The 16,244-nt window shown below is 45.3% G+C and overlaps 1 protein-coding gene and 1 long non-coding RNA gene across 5 annotated transcripts in view; one reads left to right on the top strand and one right to left on the bottom strand.

Moving 5' to 3' along the window:
• LOC135905722 (CKLF-like MARVEL transmembrane domain-containing protein 8) overlaps positions 1-16,244 on the top strand; it is a 131,678-nt gene that overhangs the window by 39,281 nt on the left and 76,153 nt on the right. The window contains exon 1 of one of the 3 annotated variants that reach the window (XM_065436698.1): positions 4,137-4,283. The exons of the other annotated variants lie outside the window; for them this stretch is intronic. The gene's annotated coding sequence lies outside the window, so the exon portion shown is untranslated. Of the gene's footprint in view, positions 1-4,136; positions 4,284-16,244 lie in introns of those variants that run through there. 3 annotated transcript variants of the gene reach the window in all.
• LOC135905723 (uncharacterized) overlaps positions 1,319-16,244 on the bottom strand; it is an 86,526-nt gene continuing 71,600 nt past the window's right edge. Inside the window, exons 1-3 of one of the 2 annotated variants that reach the window (XR_010565456.1) lie at positions 7,693-7,995; positions 2,844-2,934; positions 1,319-1,618 (exon numbers count right to left, since the gene is read on the bottom strand). This is a non-coding gene — a long non-coding RNA (uncharacterized lncRNA). Of the gene's footprint in view, positions 1,619-2,843; positions 2,935-7,692; positions 7,996-16,244 lie in introns of those variants that run through there. The other variant, XR_010565455.1, reaches the window with a different exon arrangement.

Genomic DNA, 16,244 nt, shown 5'->3' with positions numbered 1-16,244 from the left:
AGTGCTGCCAGTTTTTCTACGCTGCATTAGTGTCAGGCTGAATGTTACTAAATTTTAGGAGGTTGCATCCCAAAACAATGATCTGATTATGGGGGACGTTGTAGTGGAGGACTCAATGCAATACGTGCGCTCATTGCACGGTACACGAGCGTTTCTGTACGAGGGCGAAGCAGAAAGTCTTTGCCCCTATTCTTTATTAGTCAAAATAAGGTACATACAGGTAATTACGAATAAAGGTACAATTTTACGTACTTTATACTTTTTTTTTTCTTATAGTCCCTACACCGGTTCAGACATTTGTCCCATCGCAGCAATAAATTTTAGATGCCCCTGTGGTAGAATTCAACGAGGCAGGCGGCCTCCCCGATGGCTCATTCTCATGCAAGTCTTCACGGCCACTCACAATACCACCGCCTCACACTTCTCAAAGCGAGTCACTTTTCCTCATACGTGGGCTGCATTTCCTTGTGGATTTCGATGGGCGTTCGTCCCTTGCCTCATAGAAAACGAATCACACTTCGCCGCTCGTACGCCATGGACGTGTCAAGCACAACCACCATCTTCAACAGTTGGCAGCAGCGCCGTGCCGCGGAACTACCGGCAGATAAGGCCGGGCCGGTCCAAGAAAGGTCCACCGCTGGGAATGGATATGTTGACTTCGCATTTACAGCCGTAATTTGGCTAAAAGAAAATAGGCGCAAAGACTTTCTGATTCGCCCTCGTATTCCACCCTCTCAGAATGCAGCCGCTGCGACTTGCATCGAACCCGCGCCTTCGTGCTCAGATGAGCAACGCTATAGACACTGAACTACAGCGGCTGGTAGACTTAATGTGAAAAATTTCCGAATTTATACAAAGACGCTGAGAAATTAAAAAAAAAAGACGCCTACGCATGGAAGTCACCAGAGTGATCTTCCTACATTATGCTTTTCCTCAGGCTTCCAAAAATTTCTATATACAAGGCGCCCCTCCTCCTCCTCCGTTATTCAACCGCGACCATATGGCTGCCTGGAATCCAGACCATGACTTCGTACTCAGCACACCTGTGAACAATGTAGTTAGAGTGTATATGCATTGCCTCATTCCTGTAAAATTTGATTTCGTTGGTAGTTTAAATAATGGAGTGGCGTGTGTATACTGTGAAGCGTTTTGGATCCTTTACAATACAACCTTCCACATTTTGTACAACTGTCGTATGTACAAGAGGATTAAAATATCAGCCCGTAAACAGCTGAGTCAGGTGTAGTCTGGCTAATGAGTGGTTTCACGCGAGTTACCCCAATAACAGTGATGGAAGTTAAATGAATTATCGCTTTATTTAACCAAAAATACTGAAATACATTTTTGAGGTGGTGCTTTCGGTGGTGCGTCCTAATTTATAACACGTAGATCCAAGTGTATGCATTAGCACTATTCTTTTAGTCAATTTCACAGCACCATACCACGAAAATCGAAATTGCGCTGACGAACAGCGTAAATGCCACGCCCAGAGGAAGTGCCTCTCGCCTTTGTCCGACAGGTCCGCCCGAAGCAAGCAACGCTCCTCCTCCTCCTCCTTTATCCAACCGCCGCCACATGGCTGCCGGGAATCCAGGCCGTGATTTCGTACTCAGCACGCCTGTGAACAACGTAATTAGAGCGTCTATGCTTTGTCTCATTCTGCATTCCTGTAAAATTTGATTTCATTGGTGGCTTAAATAATGGCATTTCGTGTGTATCCTGCGAAGCGTTTTGAATTGTTTGCAATAGCGCCTTCCACATTTTGTCCAACTGTCGTTTAATTTATGTACAAGAGGATAAAAATATCAGCACGTAAACAGCTGAGTCAGGTGTAGCCAAGCAGCCTGCTGTGGAACGACCTCAACCGCGATGGCAAATTCACCAGTGTTCTATAAACGTCGCATAGACAATATCACCAGTCGCCTGGTAGCGTTTATGTTGCATATTATAATTTTACCATTCCACATTAACAGACATGTGATGACACGACTTCGTATCACTGAGACAAGTTCTGAGGCGGAGCAAGCGTTTTGCACAGAAGACGATCTGGAAAGTTGTCCGGCACGGAACGCTGTCATGTTAATTAACTCATGACCTGCACTTCATTATTTGGACGGGGTAAAAAGCGCGTAAGACGAGGACACAAGCGCTGGCTAACAGCGTTGTCTTTGTTGCAGCAAGGCAATATATAAAAACCAGGCACAGCTTCCCCGCATGCGCCGAGCATGTCGTCAAGGATAAAAGGCATTGATTAAAGTTTCTTGTGCATAAAGCATGAATGATCACTTTATAAAGATGATTATTACTCAGGAGGGGTCTAGGAGTGCCATTTCGTTTTTGCTTGAAGCTATCGAAGCCGTGCTCACGCACACACTGTCTCCTTTGTGAATAGCGTGTGCTTCGGCTCGCGCGTGAGTCTGCCGGTATCTGCCGATATCCCTACACGCACGGAAGGTTCTCCGGGTGTTCGCCCCGGAGAACTTCTGTGCATGTAGAAAATTAAGGTACTTATTCTAATTATTCTACTTATTCTTATTACAAAGAAGATGCTTAGTCGCATGCACGCCACTTTCATTTACAAAATACGAGCGGGAACCGCCTACACATCCGCTTGGACGTTGAAAACTTGTCTATATTGCACGCCACTATGCACAGCATATAAGAAAATTTGTATGTAGAACCTTCCTCTCCTCCTGTAGGCGCTTCAATGATTGCAAGGTAAACTTTGACAACTTGAAAATGAGAGGCGTCCCATATGCATGTGTGCTGCAGATAGCGTTCCCCGAAGAACCGAAGATAGTGTTGAAAAGGTCTCACGTTTTATACTAGCGTCTTCTACTGACCTGATCGGCACGAAACAACACGTTGCTGGTAGTGGAAGGACGCTCTCAGAGTGGAGCGATTGCCGGCCCGGACAGCCAGGCATAACCCACCCTGCACCAAAAACATTAATCATTCAAACAACTGACCAAGGTAGACCACCACCACCACCATTTAACAACAACACCTCAGCGACTTGTCAGACAAGCAATCACTTGAGTGTTAATAGCTTTGAACATTTCCAGAAAGTATACGTGTCCTCGTTTAAATATACATTTCACCCTTCAAGTAAGGTATTGCGAATTCTAAGCATCTACTTCAACATATAAAGTTGCAGTTATGTTAATTTATCTACAGTTGATAATTATTTCACCAAAATAAATGTATGCTGCAATGCCTTTGACACTACAAAATTGTGAGGTCGACTTCCTAAAGATTCATTTCTTGCTTCTCTCATTTTCAAGCAACTTTTCCTTACGTCGGTAGGTTCGCGATAGCTTTTTATTCTCTACTTTACAGTTTATCGAACCTTCTCCTTCTCAGGTTTTTCTACTGTGTAACCGTTCTCAATGTGATGCAACTCCTCAGTGTTGTGATTTGTGAGAAATTTCACAAAAGCCTGTGCCTTCATCTCCAGTATACTAGGCCAAACTCTAGCGTGATTTTCCTGGTTTCACGCAAACAATCTGATGTCGCTTGATATAATATCCTATTCTCACAGTTCAGGTATTATTATTGCCAATATCCGGTCATGACAATAAATTCCTGTCCGAGGCAAAGTCTTGGGACTCGGGACCTCACCAAGCATCGGCAGACTAAAAAAACCAAGGCGCCCTTATGTTATGTTTGTTTAGCATGACATGCCTGTAGGGATATCTCTGGCAGCCCAAGGACACATGCAACTGCTTACGCAATAGAAGTATAACCCTTGCTTTTTTTGCGCTTGTATGCTTATCTCTAGTACCGGTAACTTCTTTCTGTGTGTGCGTGTGTGTGTAGGGGCCGGGCAGGGGGAATGAAACCGACCGCGCCGCCTTTGAAGAAACTGCAGTGATATACTGTTGCTGGCTGCCGGCGTCAGCGTCCGCAGAACACGTAGACGCTTACGCGACACGCGCACGCCAAGGGAAAGTGTGGTACGGGCCGGCACATGCACGTGTTCGGCTCAAGGAGTTGAACACACACGGCCCGCGAGCGGTCTTTTTCGGTGCCCGCTGCTGCGGGCCCCGCAGAATGGCCGCGCGGCCCGCGCCAAGGACCGGCGGCGGCGTCGCCGACGCGATTGTCGGCGTGCTCCCGGAGCTCAGCCGCAAAAGTATTTCCAGTGGGAGAGGGGGTGGCCCAAAATAAAGCCCGCTCTCTGGGATCCGGGCCAAGCGAAAGGAGCCACGGAGCCGCAGTCGGGCACGCCGCTCGCACCGGATCTGCCTCGACTGGCCTGCGACTGAAGTCCCAAGGACCGGGTAAGGGCCGCGCCACAGGGGTCACCCCTTGGGGCTGTCGGCGACCGACCATCCGCATGCGCGCCTGTCTGCTAGGGCCCATAGATTTCTGAAGTGACCGCGGATATGCATGCAATGCACCGCAGCGGGCTCCGTTCAGGTAACCGCGTTGCCTTCGAGCACGCACCTTGCGCGACCGATGTGCGACGACGACGTACCTCCTTGTGCCGAGTTGCTTCATGATAGCGCTTCATGATCGAGGCGAAAGGCACAAAGAGGGTGCTATGTGTTCCACTGTCGCCGCTGATACGAGCACACCACCATTCAGGCAGACGCGTTCGACCTCTCGGTCGAGGCGGCCTCACTGACACGAGAGGACGTGCGTGTATCTAAGATGATAGTGGCTCTGAGCAGGCCACTCGCATCTGAAGCATGAAAAGCATCATGCTTTAGTGAGTGCGTGCAAGAGGACAGCCCATATGTGTTACGAGAAGTCAGTGCACAAGCCCGTTCTCAAAGGAGGGACAGCTGTAGTAACGCGGTGACTGCGGATCATTTTCTTTTATATATAGATCATTCATTTGAGATTGGCTGATCAGATTAGAGAATGGTTACTCAGACATTAATATTGAAGAACTGACGCTACTGTATCGCTATTTGAGTGAGTGTCGGGTTTGGATTTTTGTTAGTGTCTCCCTACTTGTGAGTTTTACTGTGCCTTTTTTATTAACTGTAGTAATAAACTTAGTGGAACAATAATGAGATACCCGGAAAGTCAAGCAAGTTGTAGTCTCAGTTCACTCAGTAAAATACCTAACCGGTTCTCAACGTACCTAGCCTGTTCAGAAATATGCAGTGTTGAGCGGCCCGAACCACGCCTGTCAAGGGTTCATGGCTTTCCCGTCAACTTTCTTTAATGTATTCAGTGGATGGGGGGGGGGGGGGCAATACAGAAGTATAGGCGATAGTTCACGAAGAAACAAATAGAATTAACGTCGTGCTGGAAAGTTTTACGAGTACAATCAAATTCGTGCATCTAACGCTGTAACTAGAGCATTGTTGTCTGACGTACCACTTTACCACTGCCCTTCGCCTCTAACAATGTACCGGAAATGGATACTTTCTTCGCCGAAAACGGGTACTCTGGCAAATGCGCCGGATACAAATTTCTGCTATCATCCATCAGTGACCACCGCTTGCGTCCCTCTTACGTCTCAGGCAGCGCATGTGATCTTGGGCCCAACAAAAAACATTGTTTTTCGTTTTCCCTTTAAATGTTGGTCTGTTTTATCATGTTGTTAGGTAGACACCACCAACTGTCGCTTGCACTTGAGATTAATATGGTGATGCTGTTCGCTACGTGTGAGTTTTACTGTCGTTTGTTTTTATCTGCAATAATAAACCTAGCGAAACAACGGCAAAATACGCGAAAAGTCCAAGAAGTTGTGCGTATGACGTGTTTAAGAAACATTTGAACCTCCGCACAGACCAGGGACGGAATATCGTAGGCACATTGATTATTTTTGTTTCTTTGCTTGCTTGTTTGTTTTTATTATCTTTGACTTGTCCCTTAAAATTAAATTATGGGGTTTTACGTGCCAAAGCTACTTTCTGATTATGAGGCACGCCGTAGTGGTGGTCTTCGCAAATTTCGACCATCTGGGGTTCTTTAACGTGCTTGACTTGTCCCTGAAGTATCTCATTATGTCTATATATACATATACCGGATGTTCAAATTTAATCTTTACGGTTTTCTTAAAATTAGGCACTGGGAGGCACGCGAAGATCACCTGTGCAAATAAGTTCTGTGGCCAGGAGGACACAAAGTTAAATGGCTATTATCGCTGTCAGCAGCCCCATTAACTAAACTTGAATAATTAACTTTTTGTTGACTGCAGTAAGTGGGTATGTTCGTATTGAAAAGTTGGAGGCAGTCGTGTTTCTATACAGTATCAGTTGGAAGAATTCTGGCGTGTTTGTGCTCCGAGATATCCAACCCAAATTCTAATTGTCGTTCGCATGATTACGCATGCAAGAGAGTTAGGATCGGCACAATCGTCCTCCCTGATGTGACGTGGCGGTTGCGTGCGGTGTTTAGCCTGACAACGGGGCGAAGGCATAGGCAGAGATGATAACTGTTCCCAAGCACTAAAATTGCCATTCGCCCTGACAGAGTGAACTACCTTGTCTTAAGAAAGACTTCGGTGAGAAAATAAGCTCACGGATGCAACACTGCCTCTAATTCACACTTTCATTAAGGTCATATCAATATTTAGTTACCTCGCCGTTTTCATGTGTTGGCTGGTCTGAACACTTATATAAGTTAAGAATAGGCAATGGCTGAAAAGGAACTGAGAAAGCTTTATAAATATATATAACCAAACAGTAACTGAAGAACCAGCCTTCAACATACTTCCTGACCGTGTGATTAAGGTGCCATGTAGCAATGAACTCCAAGCATCGCCTTACAAGCAATTTCAAGATACTGTTCGCAGAATATTGGCGGCTTCATAATCTGCCGTAATTTTCGCTTGCTCCATATTGCCCATTGGCCACGGACACTGACATGGCCATGGACATGGCCACGGACACTGACGCGGCACTCGGCAGAAACAAAATATGAGCTCCGCAGTGACGGACTTCCTGCGCGGAGCACTGTACACAATGGAACAGGCTGCGGTTATGTGCTTATTCTTGGCGCCTGCCTACTGTTCACGAACACACCAAATAAGACGAGCATCTCTAATGTTGCTGAAGTGGTCTATAAACGTCCACATGCTTTTCTGTATTGATTTTATTACCAGGACATGAGGCAGGCATGACGATAATTCGTTCCTAAAGCCTTTCGGTAGTCTCTTAACCTCCAGACGGCGTGATGGGTAAGTAGTCCACCCAGATCAATGAGACCCTCACGGCGAGACGAATTTCAACTTCTGAGTCTCATGATTAAAAAATTATTGGCAGGAATTCGCAATCCAAGACATGAACATTATGCAGAAGATAAATTTCCGCTTCCTATCTTCAGCGGCACTTAAGTGCGAAAAATATTCTGCGAAGCGGATAATTAAATCTTATGCAACTAACGGTGATGCGTATAACTGTGTTCATGTTCATCCTATGCAACGTGTAACCTGATGCAATGCTTATGTGTACGCAACGCACTAGTCCCGACTTTATTTCATGCAGTGCTTATGTTTATGCATCGCACAGTTCACATGCTATGGCGAAACGCAAACACCAAATCAGGTGGATGAACCCTGTGAGACGTTGACGCAGCGATATCACGAGAACGAAGGCTCTGTGCGACGCTTGCCGTGGGAAGGATGGTGGTGAAAGGTGCACGCAGCGAGAAGCGGTCATACACTTGGCAACTAGAATGCGGTCCACCCTGCATAGCTAGACAACAGTAGCGACATCCAGCTCCACTTACCCACTCGCGTGACAGTCAGACAACCCTAGTCGCGCTCACTATAACCCAGGATCTACTCCTGGAATTTCTTCGATACGTAAGGCGTCGTTCCGGAGCTGTCGTTGTGCCGTCATTTTGTATGTGCAGTCAATATCGTGCCGTCGTATTCGTCACGCCGTCATCGTGCCAGCATGGCACGTTGCCGTTGCCTTGTTGCTGCTCTCTTCGTGAGCCATCATCGAGGTTCTGAACAGCGGGCGAGCAGGAGAAGACGCAGTCTTACGATTTTCCTTCAAGTCACCGTATGAATAGTTTTCTTAAGCTCACGAGCACTCTTCTCAAAAGGTAAGAGTGTTGCAGTATGCTTCGCGGTGCGATATATTCATGCAGCTCCAAATTGAACAGGTTTACGGTCGCGCGAATAAAAGACAGGACACAAGAAGTCGGACAGGGGCGCATACAGCGCTAACTTCCAACAAATTGTTGGAAGTGAGCGCTGCGTGCGTCCCTGTTTGTCTTCTTTTGTCCTGCCTTTTATTCGCACTGCCGTAAACCTATACAAGATACATTACAAACAAGCCCACGTTGCAACCCTCGTGATCCAAATCGAAATTAGACTCATGCATATATCTTTTTGGAAGACTTATTTACCAAACGTTTTCGGCTGGTGCACCAGCTTTCTTCCGAGTACAGCCATATATATATATATATGCGTGTGTGTGTGTAGCTTCTGTTTTTATTTCTTCTCAGCCTTCTCCAAAGGGACCGTTACTTAGCTGTGAGAAGCTTGACTTCATAATATAGTTGTAATGACGCGCGGATGTGCTCAGATCACCGTCCTCCGTGGCTTTGCCGGTCTCATCCGCCCTTTTGCGGCTCAACCGCGTTTCGCCCACCCTCTTGAGTTGGCTTTTGTCTCACCAGGAGCTTCAATGGCACCGTTTTGTGTATAAACAGCGCGTGTCCTCTGACCGCTTTCAGTGAGCGATCGAACGCCGCGAGATACGCTTTCACCAGGGCTGAGTGCCATGGTCGATAATGGCGCCTGTTCAGACGATAGAGAAGCGACGTCACCTGACAGGTTCGGGCCACAATTTGTGCGTATAGCAGCGGCCTTCAGCAGCATCCGGTCGTGTAGTGGGACTCATTCACAAGATGAGATTAGACAGCTTTTGGACCGAGCCCACATGGACCCGAAAGTGGGTCGTCGATCCTGGCAGAGTAACAAAACCTGGAATTCTCGGGCGTCGTTTCACTTTGCTTTTGTTGCCACGTGTAGACATGGCGATGGTAGGCTGCAGGAGAAAAACCTCGCACTGGGATAGCCTGCGCCAAGTGTTCGACAAATAACGACATGTATCTAATGGTTACGTGGACTGTGCGAAAAATGACGAGGACAGGAGTAAATGCAAAACAAAAACCACGTAAATGAATAATTTAGCGACAAACTCTGCAACAATCGTTTGATTAAGGTGCCGACTTTATAGTAGTTGCTCACCACATGCACTTTTTCTTATGAATAACTTAATGGGCTGCGTATCAGCTAGTCACTGAGTTCATTGAAATAATTGATCTCGTCAAATTTGTAGCATATACGAGCCCCTGATCTTGCACCAGAACTTTCAGGAAACGACCAACATGGTGTTTATGAGGCTTATCGCAGTAGCATAAAATTGAACGAAATACAAGTAACGCAATTTCTTTGATAAGCATTGCTCATTCTTAGCATAACATACATGTGAAAGGTTCTCTTGCAGTAAATGTATCGAAGTGATAGTCGAAGTTGACGGAAACAATATTATTAGGGTGCATTGAAGATTTTTTTAATAACTGAGAATGGCGAGAAAATTGTGCTTGTAGAGTCAAACGAAACGTCCATAGGGCAACGATTCCCGAAAACACGTTATTCTGAAAGCTTTCAATTGATGAACCTAACATGCTAAACCCAAAGGAGTGCTAATTATTTTCACAAGAAACGTGCAGTAGCAAGCGCCACTTGTGCAGCAACAACCAAACTGTGAAGTCGGAACCGAACCAAAGCCTGCGCCACATTTTTCTTAGCCTCTGAGGAAAACTATGGCGTTCAGTATAAGTTGTCATATTGAGTAGTAGAAGGAGACATTGACTATATAGAAGAGGAGTACCATAGCTAGCCACTTTAATTTCCTAATGCTTGCATAAAGAGCTTAGAAGAACAGTCACACACGTAATAACGACTTCGCATCACCGACGAGCCCATGCCGAACCTCTACTGCACCTAGCTAATCCACACAATAATTATTATTGCCATATGTAGTACGTGCACCGGCCAAAATGTAGTCATATATAAAAGTTGAATTCTTTTTGTATTTAACAATTCTCCTTAAATTTTAGTGGTTATTTTCATTGATTAACTGTAACTTTTGGCGAATTATTTACTTGAGGCTGCCCGGAAAGCGAGTCATTCAATATGTGGTTGCCGTTTCATACATCCTTTATCAAATTTATCAGAAAGAAATTTATGAAATAGGATTTATCAAACGCCTTTTTCCAACATGATTTGCCCAAGAGGCAGTGGAAAGCTCGACATGAAAGAAACCACCGTAGTCCTTCTCCTGCGCGCTACTAATGCTGCGACGCATTATATACCACGAACTCAAACCTATCTGAAATAAGAAAAATATTCCCTTCTCTCTCGGCGGAATACAGACATTTCACATGCGCAATGCCGGTATGAAGGTTATCCCAACGCATGACTAAATTTACAGCAGTTGCGAATGGCGAAACATTATAATACAAGTACCGCTTCCTTAATCAACTTCCTTATAGGCAATGCGCTCTGACATGATGGCGTTGCGGCGGTTTTTGCTTCCTACAAATGCTGTCGACATCAGCCGCATGGACGATGACGCAAGTGAGACGAGACGTGCAATAGCAAGACGTTTAATGGCTTGCTTGATCTTCATAAGCGAAGCCTTGCACGATCTACGGCAGGGATATAGAGCGCATAATGCATGGACGTTTGCCACAATTTCATGCCGCGTCCGCACGGTCATGCATGCACGGCAGGAAATTGTGGCCCAACCATGCATGCGCGGTTGTGCTGCCTTCGCAGAGCGCACAAACTCTTGCGTCGAGATAAACGAAGGCTATAGATGGCATCGGAAATGCGCAATGTACACTTCAATATACGTTTCCACCGCTCGCTCTGTGCGCTCTGGCGCTGCTCTCAATGTGGATAAGTTGAGCGCACGGTGCCTATAGCATGCTATTCACTATGGACAGCACGTTGAAATGGTCGCCTAATCTAGAATGTGGGGACCTTGATATTTATGCTGTGGCTGCTTATCCGGGAGAGCTACCTAACAGTAGTTACACCACCGCTTCATCGTATGCGTAGCTGCACCTCTCTCTATCTGCCACAACTAGCGTTCACGCCACGGTCGTAAATGTTACAACTTGCGCATTCAGTGACCTACTACTTGTCTGGGTTGATGCCACTTGCAGATCGATACCGGGGGCGTCTTACGTGAGCTGCTTTCGATGCGATTCTTAGTGTCGCAGAGAATGCAGAACGCAGCCTCGCCACCATCATCATCATTTATTTTACTCTTAAGGTCCCTTTACAAAGCATTACTTTAAATAAAAAGGGGGGGGGGTGCAAGAAATAACAAAATATTCATGTCATAAAACGAATCCAATAATTAACATAACGGCAGCCGTTTTCCAAACAAATAAATGCTAGTTTGCTATATACTTTTCTCAACGCACGGGGTGACCCTGCCAGCTCACATCGTCCGTTGACTCCGCCAGACACTCAAACTGACGGTTGTCGCTGCTTTTAAACATCGTGTTTCCGATGTCATATTGAGCTTTCTTCTGACTTTCCACACAAAGGTTCAACGTGGCGCTCCGTTTTTTATGCGGTCGCGGCTGCTACCCTCCTCGAGCCATGCTTTAGAGCACCAGCATTGTATATAAAGGATGATAGCTTGCTGGGAGTACACTGAACACTTTGTCCGAGCTCTTTTATATGCAAAAAAGAATTGGCTTGTCATCCCGACCCAGTAACAGTTGATGTCTAGCGAAGACGTTACGAAACCGCCACAACTGCTGAGGGAGGTATGCAATGCTTAATTTATGTTTCGTACGCTTGCTTTGAGCTTGTTTTTTTATTTAAATGTGTGCTGTTCTGTGTGTTTTACGGGTGATTTCAATTAATGTATGCACTGTTCGCTTCACTTTACTGAGTGCTTGTAGCCTCTGCCTTACAGAGGTATCAACCATTGCTTACGGGGGTATAAGCCATTGCTTACGAGGGTATGAGCCATTGCATTTTTGCTTGCCTACGGGGACATTAACTATTGCTGATGATGATAGATGCTTGTTTTGAGCATGTTTTTTATGGAAACGTACGCTGTTGTCTACGTTGTATGCGTGGTTCCAACGGATGTATGCACCGTTAGCTTGACTTCGTTGAGTGCTTGTAGCCTCTGCATTACGAGGGGGATGAGCCGTCGCATTTTTGCTTGCTTAGGGGGCATGAGCCAATGCTGATAACGACAATTTCTGCTCACGGACGGACATGACAAACTGCCGACCGCCGAGAGGTTAACAGCTTGGCTGTAAAAAAATAAACACTGCTTCTCCGTCACAATATTATGCAAATGGCTATTGCGTGACAGAAAGAGAATATAAGCGATTATACCTCTTTTCACTAGAGTTGACGCTTCTAAACCGTAAGCATTTGATGCTCCCGTGGCTTTTCATTTTGAACCTCAGGTCGTTCCACTTCTTCATTTAGTTTGCGCCAATCTCAGCACCCCTGCTGTTAACAGCGCAAAAAGTAGACGAAAGACGAGACAAGGCGACACCACAAGCGCTGACTTTCAACAACGTTTATATGTGTCCTCTTGTCTGTGTCGTCTTGTCTCGTCCCTCGTCTACTTTTTGCGCTGTTAACAGCAGTATGGAAAACCAACAAGCCCAAGCTGCTATTCAGCACCCCTGCCATTTAGTACTAATTTTTGAGCCCTAGCTTTGTTCCACGTTTAGATATTTTTGTGTTAGTTAGTTAGTTAGTTAGTTAGTTAGTTAGTTAGTTAGTTAGTTAGTTAGTTAGTTAGTTAGTTAGTTAGTTAGTTAGTTAGTTAGTTAGTTAGTTAGTTAGTTAGTTAGTTAGTTAGTTAGTTAGTTAGTTAGTTAGTTAGTTAGTTAGTTAGTTAGTTAGTTAGTTAGTTAGTTAGTTAGTTAGTTAGTTAGTTAGTTAGTTAGTTAGTTAGTTAGTTAGTTAGTTAGTTAGTTAGTTAGTTAGTTAGTTAGTTAGTTAGTTAGTTTATGAGATCCTGGGTTAATAGGCCACCGAAAGGCCGGCTATCACAATAACCAAGAATAAACTCCAGCCACTAAAGAATGTAAGAAGTTTGCGCGTGTAGGGGGCCTAGGAGTCCCGCGAGCTACGTACAGTCACCTCACTGTAGCAGAAGCACGGGAGCCGTATTTTACTGCAATCGGCAGCCTAAAAACGCGCCAGCAACTGTTCAGACGTGTAACGCAGCATTCTTCACCTCTACTACTTTCACTGATAGACTACGGTGCGGGTGCGAAGATACGCGCTGTGTTTCTGGAGCATAAATCACTTCTTCCAAATGGGGCTTATTGGCAATGAGACCTCTCTTAACCCCCATGGCTACTACAGGTGCCTATATTAAAAACGTCAATTGAAGGTATTCAAAGGAAAAACGAGGTTTCGACATTACTAGCGAAACAACTAATATTAGATCAACTATTTGAAAACATCAGGACTATATTCATTTTTACACGGACGATTCTGTGAACAAGTTAGGTGCAACAGCAGCTTATGTGCCACCAGCTTTACAAGTGAAGTATATACGGTTGTCGGCTAGGCCGCATGTCGTCAACAACTGCAGAACTTGCGGCAGTTCTCAGAGCTGGAGATTTTATCCCACATGTAAGACACTAAAAAAGAGGGTAATCGCTATGGACTCCTCATCGGCTTTAGCATGTCTTGAATGTATGGACGAGATATCCTTCGTGTATCATGGAAAAAAAGTTCTTTTCGATCACAGGTATCACTTAAAACAATCACTCTTACATGAAGTCTCCAGTTTTAAGTACTTAGGTGTAACAATAACTTACAATCTTTCTGGGAATTCACATGTTGAAGATATCTGCTCATCCGCCTTTAGCAAAATATGTCTTTTACGGAATAAACGTACGAAAGCTCCCGCTAAGGTTAAACTACTCGCTAATAATTCACTAATCAGGCCTAAGCTGGAGTACGCAAGCGTGGTATGGCATCTATATACTATAACCAATATTTAATAACTTGAAATAATTCAATGGAAAGCCGTAAGTTTATTTATTCAAAATTTTCACCGTTCGGTTCACCATCTGAGCTAATGAAAAATGACAGTGTCCAGCCCCTTGAAACAAGAAGAAAAAATATGCGTCGAGAATTTCTTTCCTTGCTAATAAATAACAAATTGGCGCTTGATCTTGCACCCTATGTATCGTTTCTAACTACACACCGCACGTGTCACCATCAACCCGGTTCACTAACCCCTTACTTTGCTCGCACTGACAGATTCTAATATTCCCTTTTCCCGCATACTATTAGAGAGTGGAATTCGCCGACACAATAACTGACAACGCATTGTGATGGTGGGTATGTATTTTTTAGTTGCTTTTACTTGCTGCCTTTGAACTTATGTTATCAATTTTTGTATTTCATCTGCTTGGATCTGTAACATTATCTGCAGTATGAAATAAATAAAAAATAAAGAAAGCCAACACCATGCACGGATAACCTGTGATACTAAAGGATAACTCGGGCTGTTCAGCTAAGGCTGCTGAGGCTACTCAGGCTGCTCAACGAAAGCAAGTTGTATCACAGTAGGTCCTGGGACATACTGGCACAGCAGGCAATGAATTAGCGGACTCTCTGGCAAAATCGGCCCATAAAGGCGCAGAATCACATGGCATACCATTATCACCAATGGATACGCGATGCGTATAAAAGCACCAAAGCTACTGCGCATGACAACCTCGTTTACAGAAAATACTACGGAATTGATCCTTCACGAAGTGCACCCTCATCTGAAATACCAGTACGATCACGACTTCTCAAGAAATATCGAGGCATTATGTATTCGACTGCGCCTCGGAACAGCATACACAAGATAAGTCTTATACTGCATAAGACAGGCATCACATCCTGCTTGCTGCCGTAGCAACGATGGTGAGGACGTTCGCAATGTATTCTTTGCTTTTCCATCTGTAAGCAACAAGACAGGCTCAGAATTAAAAAAGGAATTACACGCAGTTGATCTCCACCGACGTTTCGCCCTCGTAGGATTACTCGACTCTTGGCCATCGAAAACAACACAGCCTAAAGCACTGAAGGCACTTGAACATATTTTAGAACATAATAAATGTGTACTAGGTGCGGCATTGCATAGATTTATGCAAGTTCAACCCATTTTATGTGGTCTTGTTGTCGAATATGTCCATCTAGGCCCGCATTGCGGCGTCCAGTACGTGTTCGGAACTCAATATACGCGCATGTGTCGAGAATGCAGTATAGTAAATGCACGGTTCAACCTCCTTTTATCTGTGGATGTCCCAGTATATCTAGGACCACCCTCCTCCCCCCCCCCTCCGCCTATATGTGGGCTTCATTTACTCTCTTCTTCGACTCCGCCCTAGATTTTCTGAACCTGCAACCTTATTTCTTGTTATTAATATTACCATTACGTGGCAAGCAGTAGCCGTCACCCTTATGATTGACTAAATTTCTTCCCTTTATTTTCATTTCAATAAATATATGGATGCCAAAAATTAAGATAAAATAAAGAACAAAGCCAGAAAGGAAAGATAGCAGAGGAATAAAACAACGCATAACTAAGGCACAGCTTCCTATACAATGCATCTCTCTGCCTCCCTGCCTCCATTCGCATATTCCTCTCCTCGACTTTTCAAACTGCTACAGCGCCTGCTGCCATATCTATATACACTTACGGTCATCAAGCTTTTGCCCTATGGAGGCCATGCAAGAACACCTATTCTCAGCGAGGCTTGGCCACAAGGCCTCGGTAACTGCTACTGAGTTGGAAGCGCTGCGAGAAGCTTTCGCCTATGCATCCTAGAACGTGCGCGTATGATGCTCAGCGACCCACGCGCGTCCCTGCAATTTCCGGAGTCACCGGTCACGCAGTACCAACTAGTGAGTGACATAAACTACCTATGCACAGCGTCTCGCATAGGGCGCATGCCGACGTTGCGCTGCAGAGGTTGCCCGCCCACTGCAGCGCAGAGCAGGTAACGTTGAAGCCGTGGTTCAAGCCGATCGAGCTGCTGGAACTGTCCACGGTAAGCTCTTCCCAGCCGATCCTCATACCCTCCTCTCGATGTTACGTTGTCTGATGCTGCGAGGCGTTCGCAAGTGATTCGGAATGTCAATTCGGGCCGATGGTCACCCGAACTGGGAATTTCCCGTGCCGCGTGGCCTCGACTGGAGTTATTGTTGGTGCTTGTATCGCATTAAGCTCAATGTTGCATCCGCTAATCTCTTC

The sequence above is a fragment of the Dermacentor albipictus genome, chromosome 1 (genome assembly GCF_038994185.2).
Source record: "Dermacentor albipictus isolate Rhodes 1998 colony chromosome 1, USDA_Dalb.pri_finalv2, whole genome shotgun sequence".
In the NCBI taxonomy this organism is placed as follows: Eukaryota; Metazoa; Arthropoda; class Arachnida; order Ixodida; family Ixodidae; genus Dermacentor; species Dermacentor albipictus.
This window is presented reverse-complemented; position numbering and strand designations above follow the sequence as displayed.